Genomic DNA, 5,798 nt, shown 5'->3' on the forward strand with positions numbered 1-5,798 from the left:
GCTCTGTCCTCTCTCCTTTCCCATGTCATCATCGTGAGAGAACGTTTGGACTCTTCAGAGGGACAAAGCTCAGAGAATGGCTGGGCTTTCTCTTGTTTCCCTCTAAGTCAGTTCTGAGAATCCTCCTGCAGTAGTTCTTGGCCTTTCTAACTGGAAGTGTATCATCATCTCTTCCCTTCCTGGCCCCTTTGTGTCTCCACTGTTCTGAGGTGGGCTGACAGGTTTAAAGATGGCAAGAGAGTGTGGGTGTTATAGTCCTCAGGTCCAGGACAGCCGGTGGTGCGCTTCCTCCAGCAGCCACACCTCCTAAACCCACTCAACAGCGCCACCAAGTGGAGACAAAGTAATCAAACACCTGAGCCTGTGGGGGACATTTCATTCAAACCACCACAGCCAAATTCACTCACTATGCCCTCAATAAATTTACCTCACTGCTTTCAAAATACTGTCATCTTTAGCCGCAGGCATATGTTAAAAATTAATATCTGTGCTCTTAACAAAGTAATATATGCTCGGCGTAGGACATGGGTGACTCTGAAACCCCACAAAGCCTAAATAATAGAACACAACTTTCTCATCTCCATGAAGATGATTGCATGGCATCTCTTCTAATGGTTATTTATTCAGTCGCTGTCCCAGAGTTGATGGTTGAATTATTGTAAAAGCTTTCACTGTGTTAGGATGGCGGCCCCCGTCATTATCATAACACTGTTTGGGAGGGACTGTCACCCACTCTTCTGTTCATGTTCTTTATTGACTGATGGTTCCCAGCCCTAGCCTCTTGCTGTTGTTTTGTGCAAGGCCCAGTTGGGCTGTCTTTCTCCTCCACTCCCCGTCTTTGGGGTGTTCTCTGTGAATCGGGGATCCACAGTCCAGAGGAAGAATGAGCACCAAGTGTTAAGGTTATTGTGGTTGTCAACTTGATGAGGTTTAGAGACAAACCTGTGGGCATGTCAATAAGGGACTATTTAAATTACGTTAAAATCCCGTGTCTTTGACTGTCTCTATATCTGTCTCTGTGTCTCTGTATATCTCCATCTGTCTCTGCCCCTGTCTGTCTCTGTTTATCTGTCTCTCTCTGTCTCTGTCTCTGTGTCTCTGTCTCTCTCACACAAGCACAGGCATTCTCTCTGTCCCTGTCTCTCTGTCTCTGTCTCTCTCACCCATACATTTGATCCACTCTAAATGTGGACAGTGCTATCCCTTGGGCTGCTGTCCCAGACAGAATAAAAAGGGAGGATGATAGTTGAGTGCCAATACTCCTCTCTCTGTTTCCTGGCTGTGGACGAAATGGTACGTGACCAGTTGCTTCAGACTCCTGTTGACTTGCCTTCCCCACCACCATGGACAGAACACTTACGCTGTGAGCCAAAATAAGCACCCCTTCCCCCAGACTGCATGTGTTAGGTACATGCAACCAAGGACCCCAAGCCAGCCCTGTGAGTGTCTGCCCAGCCAGCTGCCCTGTGGCTATGACCTCACTATGAGAAGTGTTCTCTCAGTATTCCATGGCAGAGAACCTCATGGCTTGCTGGATGTCAGATGTAGGTGTCTCACTGGCTTCTTAAACAGGACAGAGGTCCAGGGTGACTTCCCATGGCACACAAGGCAGCGGGTATGGCTGGGACTTGGAACCCTGGTCATGGGACCTGGGTACTTGCCGCTCTCCATCCCTTCTGCCTTCCGGTGAGCAGAGGCTGATATGGTCAGCAGGAGGTGAGGGGGTGCCTTTGATATCAGGATCGTCAACTCTCCTATGGCCCGAGTCCAGCAAGGCACTGCCACCTTGTCCAGACCATGCTCTGTGTGAATCTTGGTCCACCCTTCCCCTACCTGTATCATTTTGGAAGATTGCTATCAGGTTTCCTGCAGGAATCCCTATCAGTGGTCTGTTTGGAAAGATTGCCTGTTTATTTGTCTTCAGAAAGCAGGACATGCAGTATGACATAAATAGAGAAAGTGCTCGGCAGTGTCTGTTCACACAGTATCCTTGAGCCTCAGACAGACGAGGAGACAGCGGGGCAGGTAAGTTGTCACATGGATGAGCCTGTGCCCAGCTAGTAACAGGGAAAGTCCTAGCCAGCTTGGAACTCATCCCCAGCCTTCCCAGCTCAGCCTCTTCCTAGTCTGCCTCCCTCCACCCCCAGAGGAGAGTCTTTTGGTGTGACTGTTGCTTTATCCACACTGATCAGGTTTTGTTCTCTCTCTCTCTCTCTCTCTCTCTCACACACACACACACACACACACACATACACATACACACACACATACACATAGGTGCAGACACAGGCACACACAGAAACACACACAGGCACATACACAGGCATACACACACAAAGGCATACACACAGGCATGTACACACAGACACACACATACACATGGGTGCAGATACAGGCACACACAGAGACACACACAGGCACATACACAGGGGCACACACATGGGCACACAATGCTTCTGCAGACCCCCATACACACATGCTCACCTCACACACTGCCCCACCCTCACCCTGACCCCCACCTTCTCACAACCCTGGTCACTCAGGCTCCATCTGGGTCTGGGCTTTTCCACATCTGTGATCAGCTAGAAACAGACCGTGGCTGACGTCTCTATGGCGCCAGATATCGACTCCATCAAGTTCAATGTTGTTCTTTCCTCCAGCCTGTTGTTTTGGTTTGATTCTGGCTTTGTGTGACTCCATTCTGCAATCCTCCCTCCCACTTCTTCTTCACCATCCTTTTCTAGACATACTTGTGTTCTACCTGAGGCTGCAGGTCACTGTTGGCAGACCATTCTGTCTGTGTCGTCTGTGTCTCTGTCTGTGTCTCTGTCCATGTCTTTGTCCCTGTCTATCTCTGTGTCTCTGTCTCTCTCTGTTCTGTCTCTGTCTCACCGTGTCTCACTGTATCTCTCTGTTTGTGTCTCTGTCTCTCTTATACAAGCACATATATTCTCTCTCTCTCTCTCTCTCTCTCTCTCTCTCTCTCTCTCTCTCTCTCTCACACACACACACACACACATACACACAGCAGAACCTCTCAGGATCTACTTGGAGGTCTCAGCTGCTGATCCTGAAAGAGACCCTTCCTTTTGGGCCTTGGGGTCAAAGGGTTGGAGGTGCTTAGCCATGTTCACACAGTGCGACCTCTATGGAGATGCCCCCTCTTCTAGTCAGGCCAGGGTGTGTTCGGGGCCTCTGTGGGAATGGAGGGAAGTAGATCAGGGCTCTTTGCTGGGTTTGGATTCTAAAAGGGCAGCCACTGAACCTTGGTGTGATAAAGACCATGTCTTCAGAGACAATTGTTCCGGGGATATCGTGGGGCTTCAAACACAGGGAGACCCTTTCAAAGTTTTGGGAACAGCTTTCCTCTTAGTGAAAAGGGTAAATTCCATGCCCTCGGCATGGTCCCAGCAGAAGCTATTCTTAGAAACATTGTGAACTGCTTTCTAATGCTGGGAAATGACAGAGATTGCGGGGAATTGGTGGGTGGGGGGCGCACTGCTCCCAAACCATTGTCTTCCCATGCTGAACAAAGATATCATTAATTCTATTTTTAAACAGCAAATGCTCTATCTCCAAATATAAACATCAAGGAGCCCCGGCAGCGCTCAGCCCACTTGGGAAGAGGGCCCTCGAGTGTCCTCCTGCCTACAGGGCCCATGGTGGTTCTTCAGTGAGTTGCACTGGCCACTCTATCTGGTTTGCATGGTGTAACTCTTGCTCAGGCACTGATGAGCAAAAAGGACAGGTGACTGTCACCCTGTTGCCTCTTGGGAGATGGTGGGCCAGGTGTAGGGTTGGCCCCCTAAGCAGAGATGTGAGCTCACAGGATACCTGTTCCCAGTGACTACAAAATCCCAACAGAAAAAACGTTTTGAGGCCAGGCTCCGCTGCAGTGTGGGGTGCACACATCTGGTCAGTCCTGGTCCTGCTCAGGCCAAGTCCCCATGATGCTTGTCGACCCTCCTTGGCCTCACACTTTGGTTGCTGCCTTTAACCCCCTTGGCCACACTGGGGGTAAGAATGGAGGACAGTGGCCTCCCTGGGGTCAGACAGTTTTCCCAGCCCAATTCCTGCCTGTGGAATTCAGGCCCAGCAATGTTCCTTTTGTCTGAGGGAAGGGTGTGTGTGCAGCCCAGAGTAAGTGATATGCAGCGGCTCTGGGGTCCATGCAACTCATTTCAACCGTCCCAAGGACTTGTCCCTTCTTCTCCCATGAGCCCCAGGACACAAGGCCTGCGCCGCACAGTTTCAACAACAGCATGGCTCTCATGCGCTCTGTAATTTTAAAAGATTTACCTTATTTTTAATAAAGCATGTACATGTGTTTGTCTGTGTGTACATGCAGGTTTCACGGGGCATGGAAAAGGGAGCTAGGGTGACTGGTGGTTGTGAGCCACCTGGCGTGGGTGCTGAGAGCTGAGCTCAGGTCCTCCACAGGAACGGTGTGCTCCAATTAACCACTGAGCCATCTCTTCAGACCACCCCACACACACCAATGCAGTTTTTAGTGGCTCTTTTTGTTGTTGTTGAGGGAGGTAGCCCAGGTTAGCCTCAAACTCACCATGTAGCTGAGGAGGATATGCAACTGCTGATCTTGCTTTTGCCTCCCATGTGCCGGGAGAACATGGGTACACCACCGTGCTTGACACGCCTGTGTGTCTGTGTTCCTGTTCCTTTCTTCTCACCCTCTGTGCTTGGCACGCCTGTGTTCCGGCTCTGTGTTCCTGTTCCTTTCTTCTCACCCTCCCAGTTTCTTCACCTGGACCACAATGCTTTTGAGACACCAGGCTTTGTGGAAACATTACACTCTGAGAATCCTTTGTCCACAGAGGGGTTATCAGACATCACCTCTTGCTGGTGACTGGCTTGGTTCTGAGTGTGACATTGTCCCTTACTCTGCCCTGTCTTCGCTGGTTCATCTACCTCTTAGGTGCCTAACACATCACCATGATGGTGCAGTGATGCGTCTCCAGCCTTAGGTCTCTATTTCAGGAACACACGCTGCTCTGCTGTGACGCCAAGGGCATAGATCTCAACATCAGCCCCTCTTTGTGGGAGCAGCCTGTGTGTTAGCTTGGAAGGGCTGGCGCCACAAGGTGATGTAGCTTAAACAACAGAGCTTGCTTGCCCATTGTCCTGATTGATAGAATGAGGCCACAGGACCATCACAGACTGGCATATTACTGGACAGGGAGAGTCAAGGGATCGCGGCCGTACACACAGCTCTGCTCCCGTTCTATGGGACAATGCAGTTAGTATTATGACCACACTTGGCTTTCTCTTCCATTGGTCAACACAAGTCATATGACCACACTCCACTCTGGGAAAGGTAAGGGGTACTGTGCCGTACTCAAGGGGAGACTAAGAAGTTGGGGGCAATCCTGAGGCCAGTCTGTGGTAAATCTCAAATGAGTGACTTCTTCTGTCTTTCACTTTGGTGTCTACATAGAGTTCCTTCAGCCATCTTTTTTTTTTTCCAGAACCCAAGACTCTCCAGTTGCCCCCGGGCTAGGTAGACATTCTTATTGGCATTTAGGGAAGTTGCAAAACCTGAGACATGGGGCTAGTAAAGTTGTTGAAATCTGTTACTGTGACTGTGACTGTGTATGTGTCTGTGACTGTGTCTGTGTCTGTCTGTGTCTGTGTTTGTGACTGTGTCTGTGTCTGTCTGTATCTGTGACTGTGACTGTCTGTGTCTGTGACTGTGTCTGTTACTGTGACTGTGACTGTCTGTGTCTGTAACTGTCTGGGATTGTGTCTGTGACTGTAGCTGTAACTGTGACTGTGTCTGTGAC

At 50.0% G+C, this 5,798-nt stretch overlaps 1 long non-coding RNA gene across 1 annotated transcript in view; it reads left to right on the forward strand.

The window, feature by feature from the left end:
• The first annotated feature begins 1,558 nt into the window (after window positions 1-1,558).
• The window catches only part of LOC116095700, a 16,217-nt gene continuing 11,977 nt past the window's right edge, over window positions 1,559-5,798 (forward strand). The window contains exon 1 of the long non-coding RNA XR_004120701.1: window positions 1,559-2,025. This is a non-coding gene — a long non-coding RNA (uncharacterized LOC116095700). The remainder of the gene's footprint in view (window positions 2,026-5,798) is intronic.

The sequence above is a fragment of the Mastomys coucha genome, unplaced genomic scaffold (genome assembly GCF_008632895.1).
Source record: "Mastomys coucha isolate ucsf_1 unplaced genomic scaffold, UCSF_Mcou_1 pScaffold18, whole genome shotgun sequence".
NCBI classification, from domain to species: Eukaryota; Metazoa; Chordata; class Mammalia; order Rodentia; family Muridae; genus Mastomys; species Mastomys coucha.